This window comes from Phyllobates terribilis, unplaced genomic scaffold (assembly GCF_046119375.1).
Source record: "Phyllobates terribilis strain yellow unplaced genomic scaffold, ASM4611937v1 Scaffold_5__5_contigs__length_657084704, whole genome shotgun sequence".
Classification (NCBI taxonomy): Eukaryota; Metazoa; Chordata; class Amphibia; order Anura; family Dendrobatidae; genus Phyllobates; species Phyllobates terribilis.
Window position 1 is genome coordinate 520,931,168 of NW_027362765.1, and position 14,003 is coordinate 520,945,170.

Sequence of the window (14,003 nt, forward strand, 5' to 3'; positions counted from 1 at the left end):
TTTAGGTGTGGAAAAAAACGCAGCATGTCCATTCTTTATGCGTTTCAGCATGCGGATTTGCCTATACAATGCATTTGAAAAACGCATGGCAAATCCGCAAGTAAAAATGCTTCAAAAGCGCGTGTAAAATCAGCATGCGTTTTTACTGCCAAGGACATGCAGAAATGCTGCGGAAAATTTCAGCTTCATTTCTGCACCGTGGGCACATAGCCTATCACTGGGCTCTGAGGTTTAGTTGGTGCAGAAAGGGGCAGCAGCAGAAACCCACAATAACAAACATCAAGAGCAGCGGCAGAGAGTCACCACTGGACCTGTGGAGGGTGAGTAGAGCGCATTTTGCTTGTTTTTTAAATAAACTGCAGCTGGGGAACAGAGGTCTTCCAAATCTGGAATACCCATTTAACCTCTGGAAGCCTCGGGGGTAAACAAATAATTCTCAGAAAATCCTTTTCACCAAAAGTCCTGGCAGCACCCCAGGCAAAAACTATAGTACCCCATTATAATAGTCCGCCCGGCACCACTGGGCTCTGTCCTGCGTCGTATCTCTCAGGCTTTGGCTATAAACAGAAATGACAAAACTATGTCTTTTTTGGAAGCGGAAAATCCAATGAGATTTTCCGGAGGAATTTGCGTTGCTTTTTCTCTTTGTTTTGGGGTTCTTTTCTTGAAGCGTTATTGAAGTATTTTCTCCTTATGGTCTTTTGCAGCCTGTGACAGTGTCGAGTTTGGAGAAGATTCCATGAGAATCCGCCTCACAGAAGTGACGTTAATTATTATTATTTTTTATTTTGTGCAGTGAGGTTTTTAATGTTTAGTCAGAAAAACTCTCAAAATAATTCACAATATGAACAGCCGTGTGGATATTCCACAGCAATGAATATGAGGAGTAGTCAGAGTATCTGAAGCAGTTTTTTACGTGGATTTTGGAGTGGATCTGACACAATATCCATGTAGAAAACTGTGTGTGAACTTCGCTCAAGGTAGATAATAAAGAGGTTGTCTCCACGTTGATCTTCAGCACCCCGATCCCCATCCTCCCGACTTCTGGTTGCCGGGTGGCTGATGCTGTCCTGCTTGATTGACAGGTCAGACATGTGGCAATGTAGCATTGCTGAACCCAAATGGTGCGCCCTCCGATGCTGACACATGAGGCATCTTTACCGCTGCAGCCCCGGAGAGTGCAGGGTACTAAATCCGGGCAGCCTCAAATCAGTGTGTACAAGCTCTATAGAAAACAGCTTGTAAGCGCTGCACTCCTAGCACAGCAGTGGCCGGTAACCTAGGCAACGAGCAGTAAACAAAACTAAAATTCCTCCTCTCCTTGAGAATGAAAAGGATTTTTTAAAAACAAGTAAATCACAAAGCTGCTGCTTTTTATAAACAATTCTTCCCATTGATGAGGTCACTTTTATTGGGCGGCTACTACTAGAGAACAAATGGCGTTTCCACCTGTCATTGACTCCCTTTACATGTGGTAATTAAGCACCAGCAATAACCCCGCGGGTACAGCACATTACGGCCATATACGGAGATGACACGGCCTCTCTGCTCGCTGCCTTGTTACGGTGCACCCCTCCGCTATGCGCTTGGTATGGTCCCGGGTATAAATGCGCACTGCCCCGCCCCCTGGACGCTGTAGTGGCAGCTGTCGGCTGTGAGGTGCAGCAGTCATGGCTTCTTGGAGGTTTCTCAGCTCGTCCGTCGCGCTGTGCCCCGGAGTGCAGGGACCGTGTGCCTCAGCAGACCATGCGTCAGAGCAATGAGCGCTGGAGGTGGGTATGACAGCCATGGTGGACAGTGGCCGCCTCCTGTGTGTGGTGTGAGGACTGCTGTGTATTACTAGGTGTGAGGCTGGAGTGTGCGGTGTCCCCTGTGAAGGGCATAGGACGGGACAGTGTACGTGACTTTGCAGCAGTGTAGTAATGTGCGCCGCCCATCAGCACGTACTCACTGCTCCAGTGACAGCAGGTGACACCCAGGACTGTGACCTTGTGCACGGGGTCTGCCAAGCCCCTGCACAGGTTACACTTCCACTACTGTACCCTCTGTACAGACTGAATTGTCACACAGCTCTGCTGGCTATTGTCCTCTGTTATCAGCCACTTTCAGGTCACTTTGTTTTTTCTTTGTAGTATTCTTGCTATGATCTGTCCTTTTTGTGTCTTTTCTGTTTAGGTATCCCCACTGATGAGGAGTAGGCGACGGGCCTGGAGAGGAAAGTCCTGAACGCTTTGAAGAAGGGAGAGGTATATGACCTAATGAAGATAATTAAGACTGAAATGTACAACTGGGGACGCTAGAGTGCTACTCCCCTCCATTAGAGTGCTACTCCCCTCCATTAGAGTGCTACTCCCCTCCATTAGAGTGCGTCTAGGACCAGGCTGAGCCATGTTCACACACTTATATCTTACTCCTTGTGTTTACTGTTTGTTTTTGTTTTTTTTACAATTTTCTTGTATTGTGCCAAGTAGTGGACAAACCCTCCTTACTATATCCCTCAGTGTAAAATGGAAACAAACTCCCCTCCTGTGCGGGTGCCATTCTAGCAATGTGAGTGCTGGGTCTCCCTGGTCTCCCATGATATTTGTATACCGTGTGAGTGCTGCAGCCAGTCTGCTGCTAATGGGCCACTGTTCTCACACTTTCCTCTGATGTCCAAAGTTCATCTCCAGGAAGTGTGAGCGAAGCAGCCTGTTAGCGGCTGCTGATTATTCCATATGGGACCGGGAGACCTATTGCTGACACTGTTGGAACGACGCTGGTGTGAAACTGGAGTTTGTTTTATACCGGGTAATACAGCCTTTAAGAAAGGGGTTGTCAAGTCTTTGACAAACCTTTTAATATCCTTGTGTGTTTAGAGGAACAAACATTGGCTTTGCCCACTTCTCAAAGTTGTCTAAGCTGGCTGGGACACACATGTGTCAAGAAACTATTTGCTTTCAGCAACAAAAAGTTGTGCAAAAATGTAGCGAGATTCCAGGTTTTACAGTAGAAACCTGGTGACACTTGATGAGTCTGGGACAAAGTGAAACTGGCTGAAGAGGGGTCCCCGTCTTCAGATGCATCTGTAGGTCTTGTGCTTGTGATGTAAAGTTTGGGTCCTGGTGACATCCCCTATACTTTATTGGTGTAGCTGCTAGTCACACCCCGGTGTATATGGGGCATTATTAGTGACCTGCTAGACAGTCTAGCCACAGGGAACACACATCTGGTCACTTCTGTGTTCTGTAGTCATGCTTCCCAGGTCCTATTTCTTCGCGCTTTTTTATTTAATCCCTTATATAGCGCCTTTAATTCCGAAGCACTTTACCGACATTATCACTGACCCCATTGGGGCTCATAATCTAAATTCTCTATCAGTATGTCTTTGAAGTTTGGGAGTAAATTAGAGGAAACCCACGCAAACACAGGGAGAACATACAAACTCCTTGCAGATGTTGTCCTTGGTGGGATTTGAAGCCAGGACCCTATTACAGAGTGGGGAACTAGGAGAAACTGGATACTTTTTCCAGCGTATAAAACAGGATGGGATATGTAGTCTAGGAATGATGGCCGTATCCACAAATAGGCATGAGAAGAATTTTTTTATTATTATTATTTATTTATTTTACTATGACCTAAAAACTAACAGGCAGGTAGTTGCTAACTGTCTGTCTGTGCCTGGTGTCTGTCTCTGCCAGCACAGAGCGGTCAGACTGCTCCTGCTGGCGATTCAGCGGCTTCCACGGACGTCTTGTCAACAGAGCAGCTTCTTCTCTTCTGCTCTGTTGACAGCCAGCTTCCTTTTCCCAAAGTAAAAATAAAATGGCCCTGGACAACCCATTTAATGATACTTTGGCAGCATCGTTTAATAACTTTGTTCTACCTTGTTTCTCACTGTGAAGGACTCCAAACATCTGTCATGTGGCAACAACTCAAGGGGTAATGCCACCAGATTACTTTTTTTACGTTCTTTCTCATGCACCCTCTCCACAGGTCCTCAGTGCATATGGATGTCATAAAGCAGAATGGGGTGCTAACCATGTACCCATCACTTTAGACATCATAGTGGGGAGGAAGGGTTTCTCCTGCTGTTGACATACTTGGCCTCCATTACATTGATCACTGCTGGCAGGAGTATTATAATAAGTTTGTCCTACGACAGCTTCTTTCCAGACCTTCTTATAAGATGGTGTTCTTGCTTCAACACACGGTAAATAGTGCAGGTCTGAGATTAGGCAATGTACTGTATAGCTGTGCATGGGATATATTGTGCTGATTTCAGTGGATCAACCATGTAAGTACAGCAGTGCCTATCATGAGTTTCAGGCCTTGTTCCAGTTATTCCTTTGTTTCCAGGAGAAGTAAAGCAAATGACCGACCTCTTATACAAATGTGGATTAAGGTCAAAGTCCATAATGAGTCCTTTGCAGGAATCTCTCAGTGTATCTGGATTCATGACAAGACATTGCTAAATTATTTTGTTCAGTGTCTTTAAATAAACATTTGTGTTCTTTACATATACAGGTGCATCTCACAAAATTAGAATATCATCAAAAATTTAATTTATTTCAGTTCTTCAATACAAAAGCTGAAACTGATATTATAGTCATTACAAACATAGTGATCTATTTCAAGTGTTTATTTCTTTTAATGTTGATGATTATGGCTTACAGCCAATGAAAACACAAAACTCATTATCTCAGTAAAGTAGAATAATTAATAAAAAACACCTGCAAAAGCTTCCTAAGCGTTTAAAAGGGTCCCTTAGTCTGTTTCAGTAGGCTCCACAATCATGGGGAAGACAGCTGACTTGACAGATGTCCAGAAGGCAGTCACTGACACAATCCACAAGGAGGATAAGCCACGAAAGGTCATTGCTAAAGAAGCTGGCTGTTCAGAGTGCTGAATCCAAGCATATTAATGGAAAGTTGAGTGGAACAAAAAAGTGTGTAGAAAAAGGTGCACAAGCAATCGGGATAACCGCAGCCTTGAAAGGCTTATTAACAAAAGGCCGTTCAAAAATTTTGGGGAGACTCACAAGGAGTGGACGGCTGCTGGAGTCATTGCTTTAAGAGCCACCACACACAGACGTATCCAGGACATGGGCTACAAGTGTCGCATTCCTTGTGTCAAGCCACTCATGACCAATAGACAACGCCAGAAGCGTCTTACCTGAGCCAAGGAGAAAAAGACCTGGATTGTAGCTCAGTGGTCCAAGGTGGTGTTTTCAGATGAAAGTAAATTTTGCATTTCATTTGGAAATCAAGGTCCCAGAGTCTGAAGGAAGAGTGGAGAGGCCACAATCCAAGCTACTTGAGGTCTAGTGTGGAGTTTCCACAATCAGTGATGGTTTGGGGAGCAATGTCATCTGTTCGTGTAGGGCCACTGTGTTTTATCAAGACCAAGGTCAGCGCAGCCGTCTACCAGGAAACTTTATTGCACTTCATGCTTCCCTCTGCTGATAAGATTTTTGGAGATGGAAATTTCATTCTCCTGCAGGACTTGGTACTTCTGGCAGTGTGGACAGGTGCCAATACCTGGTTTACAAACAGTATCACTATGCTTGATTGGCCAGCAAACTCGCCTGACCTTAACCCCATAGATTCTCTATGGGGTATTGTCAAGAGGAAACATTTTTCAAGCTGTTATAAAGTATTCTAATTTACTGAGATAATGAGTTTTGTGATTTCTTTGGCTGTAAGCCATAATCATCAACATTAACAGAAATCAACACTTGAAATAGATCACTGTTTGTAATGACTCTATATAATGAGTTTCACTTTTTGTATTGAAGAACTGAAATAAATACATTTTTTGATATTCTAATTCAGTGAGATGCACCAGTAAGTGGTATAACACTTACAACTCATTTTGTCTTTTTAAGGATCCTTTTAATGTCCTCAAGCCAAAATCCTATGCAGGAACCAAAGAGAATCCACACATTGTGCCATCAGTCAATAAGCAGAGACTTGTGGGCTGCATATGTAAGTTTCTTTGCTACACGTTTCATTTCAGTGTAAAACTTATAGAAAGGGTGATTAACCCCTGAAAGCTGTACAGATTTGTCATGAGCACATGTCACTTTGGGCTGTGTGCCAGATATGTACACCATGCCAATTAACCCATCAGATACCACAGTCAATCACAACAGCAGCATCTAAGTGGTTAAAAGGGAGAATACTCACTCTTTAACACTATCTGCTCATCGCGATTGTAATCGTGGGTGCCAATAGTTTGCATTGCACCCTGAGGTCATCAGATGACCTCGGGGTACAGTGGCCTGTTGGACCCTCTTTATGGCAGTGTCTAACAGACTGAGTCAGTGAAAATCTAACAGGTCTCATGCACTGTATTGTGAGTACTGCGTGAGTACTGCAGTGTATGGGACCAGGAATTGGTGAGAAATGTTCATGTTCCACAGTGGTACTAGGTTAAAGTAAAAGGATTAAATAAAATGCATGTATTAAATAAAGTATAATTACTCTTAACTTTCCCACAAAGAAAAATCCCCCACCTAGCTCTTGTGGTAAATAAGTTTCAGCTTCTAGAATATGGCGATGCAAAAACAAATTAATGTTTGTAAAATATTGTTTTTAGTGTGCAGAAGTAGCAAAGCATAAAGAGCTAAAACTGGTATCCTTATAATCATACTGAACCAAACAATAAATCATTCTTACTACTAATAGCTTTTACCACACAGTGAACCACATAAAAATATATAAAACCAATAACTGAATTGCTGTTCTTTGTTTTTTTGTTCATCCTGCATCTGTGTAAAAAGTGATCAAAAGAATGTTCTGTATCCCAAAATGGTACTTAAAAAAGGATCAAACTCCTCCTGCAAAAATAAGCTCTCGTACAGCTCTTGGCCAGATAAGTTGTTGCTCTCAGAATGTAGACCAAAATTTTTTTTTTTATAAATCTGACATCGCTGTAAATGTATTGAACAGAATAATAAAGCAGTCTTATCACTTATACCACACGAAAATTGCGTAAAATTTAAAAACTATTTTACTGCTGTTTTTGTTCATTCTGATTCCCAATAATCTGAATAAGGCTCGGTTCACATTTATCCTGTGCTCTCCACTGAGCACTTGCGTCTGGGTTTCAGTGTAAATTCCCCAAAAAATGTGATTCAGATAGAACCCCCAACTGAACCACTTGCTATAATGAGGCAGGTGGTCACTTTGGACTCCATCTGGTCTGTGTTCCACCAAAGTCCCATCAGTTTAGGTGTCTTTTTAGCGCACAAGTGTGGGTGACCACTGTTCTGTGCATGTCTCAAGATGGATACCACCGGAACAGATGCCAAACTGAGTCCAAAGTGTCTCCACCTGCCTCATTATGGAGAGCGGTTGCATTGGGGGGTTTCATCTAAATCACATTTTTGTAGGATTTACACGGAAACTCCAGCGTAAGTGCTTAGTGTAGAACACAATAATATGATCCCAGCCTTCTATTGAAAACAAGGGATGTCCCCCAAAATATTACCAATAAAACACTAACTTAGACCTGAGTGGAGTTTTGTGCAGGATATCTGTCACTGGAAACATAGGGGGTCCCACATTACTGGTAGAACAAAGACTCTTGAAAAGCGACGGATCCCAACCCATCAAATAAAATCCAGTGAAATCTGTGCTTCCAAATTCCCCTCCTTCTGAGCCCCCCTATGCCTAAACCACAGTAAGCGGCCACATGTTTGGCATTATTGTAGCTGGGAGAGTGCACTTAACAATTTACGGGGTGTATGTCTCCATAAGCTCAAGCTGGGCACAATATATGGGGCTACTACACTGTATGGGGGCACAATGTATGGGCATTTAAGTGGCAGATTTGCAATTCTCAAGGGGAAAAAAGCCTGGCGTGTATGTTGCAAAGCAAACTCCTGTGGGCCAAAATAGTTACTGCAGCTGTAGATGAATTCATTGAAAGGTGCAATTTCTAAAATGGGGTCATTTTGTGCGTTTTTCTATTGACACCTTCGGGGTTCCGCAAATGTCACCTGCAAAACTTGTGCACCAAATAGCGCTCCTTCCTTCTCAGCCCTGACGTGTGGCCTAACAGTAACTTCTGATGACATATGGGGCATTGCTGCATTTGGGAGAAATTGCTCAATAAATTATGGGGTCCAGTTTCACCTAATAACCCTTGTGTAAATGACAAACTTTCAGCTAATAAAAAATGTACAGTTCTACCACTAAAATGTTAGTTCCATGTCCCCATATCGCAAAATTCTGTGAGGCACCTGTGGGTTCAAAATACTCACTACACCCCTAGATGAATTCCTTAGGCAGTGGAGTTTCCAATATGGGGTCACCGGGGGGGTGTTCTGGCATTTCAGGGGCTTGGCTAATGGAGTCCACAATCTATTAAAACAAAGTCTGCGTTTTAAAAGCCAAGTAGCGCTCCTTCCCATCCGATCCCTCCGTGTGCTCAAATAGCAGTTTACACCCCCATATGGGGTACTACCACGTTTAGATATACTGGTCATACACACATCTAGAATAATGTACAAGACCATAAACTCACAGAAATCCGCTCAAAGGGATTGAATCTAGAAAACTGGTATAAAATACAAAAAAATATACTGTATAATTCCAATGGCCCTGCAATCACTCTTTACCTATTTATAGAAGTCCATATATTCCAGCCGCCTAAGCAATGCCTGTTCAGGTTCAGATAGTTGTGTATATTGTTGTTGAAAGTTCTAAGAGAAAATGCCATTATTTTTTAAAATGGTGGATATTGCAGCAGCATGATGAAGTCTGGCACCAATGTGAATTTTAAAGGACTCAGTTTGTAGTTGTACAATAAATTCAAGCACTGAAACATAACCTTTTATCATTTTCTTTCTTCCAGGTGAAGAAGATAATTCTCAAGTTATCTGGTTCTGGGCCCATGATGGGCAGGTAAATCGCTGCCCACAGTGTGGCTCTCACTACAAGGTTGTCCTTTATGAGCTTCCACACTGAAGAGGACTTGTATTACTATTGACAGCCATATGTTAAAAAGTTAAAAAATCTTTTATTAAATACTTGATATATTGTAATGTGTTTTATTTTCATTAGCATTGGTCGTGCATACAGAACAATACTTAAAAAAGCTAACGTTCTCCCATCCTTTGAATTGGAGTTGACAAAGGTCTGTAAGAATTTGGCAGTTTGGATGGGCAAGATGCGTTCTGTGGTCTGGATCTCCACTCTGGCTTCCACTAGTGGCTTCTGCAGGATAAATTATAGGAGTGGTTCGAAACTAATAAGGATTTTAATCCTAAATGTCTTTCTATTGTACTAATCTAATCGCTCTTCTAATTGACTTTAAGAAGTCACTGCTGTTCCCTCTTTAGTTTAACTTTTTTTTTTACCTACTTTGTTTTGATGACATTTTTTGAGAATCCCCAGAATCTCCTGGTTATCTGGGAGCCTTGGCTTGGTCACTGCCGCAGCCCCTGTCTCCACCCTGAAACACGGAGTCATCATTGACATCAGTTTCAGGGGTAGGGTTATTCCCTGCTGTACAGAGCATGTGACGGTTGTCCATTCTGACTCTGTATGAGCTTCCTTGTCACTGTGTAGTACTTTCAATGCACACAGTGTGCTCCCTCGCTAGCCCTAATGGGAAGAGACTAGCCGACAAGAGTGCACTTGGTGTGCATTGTAAGGTGAGGGGACATGCAGAGTACAGCAGGGACTGCCCACCCCCTGAAGCGGATGTCACTGACTCTTCATTTCAGGGTGGAGATAAACTGTTAAATTGTAAATAAAAACTCCCTTTTAGATAAGCTATTAGAATCTTACTACATAAAGATCTTAATGTTGAGGTGAGTCCGAGAAAAGAATCAGCTGACGGTGGAGTCATGTTGTAGATGATAAAAGGGAGTGTTTTCCTATTGAATTTTTAAACGGCTTAACCCTGTCAGCCATGCCAAGTCGTTGCCTTATCCTTAAAGGGATCGAGCCACCATAAAGAATACAGTTAACCAACCAGAAAAGGTGGAAATAATTTAGTTATTTAGTGATTCAAAATTATGCTTCATTCAAAAGATACCAAGCTTTTTTATTTTTTGAATTCTGCTTTCTGGCGCCCCCTGGCGTTGTTCCATTCCGTTTTGGTAGTGGGTGATCAGCTGGTCGCGTTTGCACAGTGCCTGTCATAAGAGCCCCCCCCAAGTCCACACCCGCAGTGTGCACAATGTATTCTGTCACAAGTCTGACAGTCTGCTGTAAGCACAGTGTGTGATTCACCCCCTCCCCCTGCACTCACAGCTCCCCTCCCGGTGAGATGGTTCTGCTTCACAGCCTAAGCGCAGAAGGTGTGTCTCTGCTATTGTGCTTACAAGTCTGTGATGTGAGGAAGAACCATCTCACTGGGAGGGGAGCTGTGAGTGCAGGGGGAGGGGGTGAATCACAGACACTGTGCTTACAGCAGACTGTCAGACTTGTGACAGAATACATTGTGCACACTGCAGTTGGGGGGGCTCTTATGACAGGAACTGCAAACTCGACCAGCTGATCACCCACTACCAGGACATATTGGAATAAAGTCAGGGGGCGCCAGAGAGCAGAATTCAAAAAAATGAAAGCTTGGTATCTTTTGAATGGAGCATAATTTTGAATCACTATAAATTACAAAACCATTTATTTCTCCCTTTTCTGGTTGGTTAACTGTATTCTTTATGGTGGCAGAACCCCTTTACCCCCGAGGGTGGTTTGCACGATAATGACTAGGCAAATTTTTACAATTCTGACCACTGTCACTTTATGAGGTAATTACTCAAACGCTTCAACGGATCCCCCTGATTCTGAGAATGTTTATTTTTTCGTGACATATTGTACTTCATCATAGTGGTAAAATTCCTTCGATATCACTTGCGTTTATTTGTGAAAAGCTCGGAAAATTTAGCAATTTTCAAAATTAATTTTTATGCCGTTACATCAGAGAGATGTCACACAAAATAGTTAATAAATAACATTGCCCACATGTCTACTTTACATCAGCACAATTTTGGAACCAACATTTTTTTTATTTTTTATTAGGGAGCTATAAGGGTTAAAAGTTGACCAGCGATTTCTAATTTTTAAAACAAAATTTGCAAAACCATTTTTTTTTTTAAGGGACCACATCACATTTGAAGCGACTATAAGGGGCTTTTATGACAGAAAATACCCAAAAGTGACATAATTCTAAAAACTGCACCCCTCAAGATTCTCAAAACCACATTCAAGAAGTTTATTAACTCTTCAGGTGCTTCACAGGAATTTTTGGAATGGGGAAGAAAAAAATGAATATTTACCAGTACGTCCATCATAACAGCACGACATGAGTTAAGTCCTCTGTTCCTCTAGGGACAGGAAACGCATGAGAGGTTAAAAGCCCCCCCCCCCCCCCCCCATCACACCCTCAGTGTTTTTTCTGTCCCTAGCAGGAGAGGACACTATGGAGAGGTTCTCCGAAGATGGAAGTTACGTGAGAGCCAGGGGGATTGGGGGGGTCTGAGAACTCTCCCCTTCCTTCGGTCCAGAGGCTCCATGCTGATACCCCTTTGCGGGGTCCCTCAGCCAGAAGACCGCCGCTTGCCGCTGTATCCCCCGGACAAGCTGAGCGTTGCGCTATCCCACCGGCTGAAAGGCCGGCGTGCGCTCCACGGAGGAGCGCGGTGTATGGCTTCCGGCGGGAGGCGGAGTCATCAGGGCAAACATCCGCTTTGGAGCCGGCGTGCGTTCCAGGGTGGAGCGCACGCCGAGCGCGGTGCGAGACTTCTGGCCAGGAGGCGGAGTCAGAAGAGCGGACATCCGCTTTGGCCGGCGTGCGTTCCAGGGTGGAGCGCACGCCAGTTCTCCTTCCGGCATTGAGAAGAGGGGCTTCGGCACCCAGAACGCACAGGTGCCCGGAGGCAGTGGTGAGCCTCCAGGGCATTAAGAATAGCGATTATCATTGGGGGCGTGGCTACCACCTGGATCAGGTAAGACCCTATAAAAGGGTACACCTCAGCCACACACACACTGACACCATGGAAGCTAATCCTTCACGGTCAGAAGCCCCTTCAGAGTCCCTGGGCAGTGTGAGTACAGCCTTAGGCCCTTCTCTGGATAAATCAGAGTATTCTAGGACAGATTTTTATAGTAAATCTCCGGTGTCCTTTTATATTTTTTATGGATTAGGAGAGGGGAACCCAGAGGTCTGGATCTTCTTCCAAAAAATCAAGACGATGTGTAGACTGTAACACGAAGCTTCAGGACTCGTATAAAAAGTGGCTGTGTAAAAAATGTATAGCCGAGGTCCTAAAGGAAGAAAAAACTTCCTTTTTGACGGATATAAGATCTATGATACGTGAGGAGGTCCAGAGTACAGTCTCGAGCCTCATGCCTTCCCGTACACAGCCGTCACACCAAATAGTTCAACCCTCTCCTCGCCAGAAAAGACCTTGGTGGGAGGTGGAAGATGTGTCTGAGGAAGGAGAATATTCGGATTCCGCATCAGAGCAGTCTAGAAGAGGATGAGGATCGCTTCTCTCAGTTACCCTCACGAGCGAAAGAAATATGTCTTCTCTACGGAACATATGGATGAACTATTAAAGTCCGTCAGGCGTACTATGAACTTGGAGGACACTCAGGTCTCCCATTCCAAACAGGATGAAATGTTCGCAGGTCTGAGAACTCAGAGAAATAGAGTATTCCCTGTAAATGAGCATTTAAAATCAATGATTATGGAGGAATGGGAAGAAGTGGAGAAAAGACTCATTGTGCCAAGAGACTTTAAATCCCGTCTTCCTTTCAATCCGGAGGATATCAAACTTTGGGAGGAAATCCCTAAAGTAGATGTCCCAATAGCGAAAGTGGCTAAGAAAACATCCATCCCCTTTGAGGATTCGTCTTGCCTCAAGGACGCAATGGATAGGAAGGCAGAGAGCATGCTCAAGAGGAGTTGGGAGGCCTCAGCAGCCATAATTAAGTCAAATATCGCTGCCACTTCAGTGGCAAGATCCATGTGCCTTTTGGTTGGACGAGCTGTCAGATCAAATTAGGTCGGACTCCCCTGTAGAGATGCTATCAGACTCTCTTCCCATGTTAAAGCTGGCAACGCAATTCATGGCTGATGCCTCGGCCGAATCGGTCAGATTCGCAGCTAGATGTAGCGTATTATCTAATACAGCTAGATGGGCGATATGGCTAAAGATGTGGTCGGGGGATAGCCACTCAAAGACTAAACTGTGCTCAATTCCCTTTTCGGGTGCTTGGGTCTTTGGTCCAGTGTTGGACGAGATCCTAGAAAGAGCATCAGACAAGAAAAAAGCATTTCCCGAGGATAGGGTTAAAAGATACCGGCCCTTTCGTGGACCCCGTCGATCCCCTAAACGTGATTACAGGGGTAAGGGTAAGACGGGGAGATGGTCTTACAGGAAGGGAGGAAAGGACAGAGCAGATCAGGTTGCCTCTGGAGCCCCAGCTAGACCATGACGTCATTGGAGTAGAGGGCAGGCTTCTTTTCTTTTAGGACAAGTGGGTGTCCATTACAAAAAATCAATGGATCCTACGTTCCTTAGGGGAAGGTTTCAAAATAGACTTCTCCCATGCCCTCCCTCGTCGTTTCCAAATCACTCGTCCTCGCTCCCCCGTAGATCTCAAAAGTCTATGGCAGGATATATTAGTCCTTCAATCCCTACACGTGGTGAAACAGGTCCCCCCCTTCAGAGCAGGGTTTAGGCCATTATTCCTCCCTCTTCTCGGTATTAAAACCCTCGGGCAAACGCCGTACGGTTATAAACCTCAAGCCCTTAATCCAGTGGGTGGAATACAAAAGGTTCAAAATGGAAACTATAAAAACCAGCATTCCATTGATAGAGAAGGGATCGGTAATGTGCACCCTAGACCTCAAGGATGCATATTATCATGTTCCAATTCACTCAAATCACCAGCAATACCTAAGGTTCGCTCTAGAGCAGGAGGACACAGTACACCACTTTAAATTCACTTGCCTAACCTTCGGTCTGTCCTCGGCCCCCCGAATATTCACAAAGGTTA

The 14,003-nt window shown here is 44.0% G+C and overlaps 1 pseudogene; it reads left to right on the forward strand.

Moving 5' to 3' along the window:
• Positions 1-1,380: 1,380 nt before the first annotated feature.
• Positions 1,381-9,031, forward strand: LOC141273624 (cytochrome c oxidase subunit 5B, mitochondrial-like; annotated as a pseudogene).
• Positions 9,032-14,003: the final 4,972 nt, after the last annotated feature.